General features: G+C 49.2%; 1 protein-coding gene across 1 annotated transcript in view; it reads right to left on the reverse strand.

Moving 5' to 3' along the window:
* LOC108766339 (protein BCCIP homolog) overlaps positions 1 to 329 on the reverse strand; it is a 6,704-nt gene that overhangs the window by 1,946 nt on the left and 4,429 nt on the right. The window lies entirely within an intron of this gene.

The following is a 329-nucleotide window of genomic DNA, read 5'->3' on the forward strand; positions in this document are numbered from 1 at the left end:
GCTCCACTACGGTTTTTTTCTAACCTAAACCATCCTATTTATTGGTGTGGAATAACCTTTGCTTCGGGTGGAAAGTCGAAACCCACGTGCGACAGTTTCCACCCGAAGCAAAGGTTATTCTACACCAACAAATGGGATGGTTAGAAAAAAACCGTAGTGGAGCCCCTCGCAGGGGGGCGGAACCCACTGCCTCCACGCGTACAATCTCTACACGTAGAATCTGATTGTACTGTCGCACGTGGGTTTCGACTTTCCACCCGAAGCAAAGGTTATTCCACACCAACAAATGGGTTGGTTCAGGTTAGTTTTTACCGTAGTGGAGCCCCCCC

This window comes from Trachymyrmex cornetzi, unplaced genomic scaffold (assembly GCF_001594075.2).
Source record: "Trachymyrmex cornetzi isolate Tcor2-1 unplaced genomic scaffold, Tcor1.1 scaffold118, whole genome shotgun sequence".
Lineage (NCBI taxonomy): Eukaryota > Metazoa > Arthropoda > Insecta > Hymenoptera > Formicidae > Trachymyrmex > Trachymyrmex cornetzi.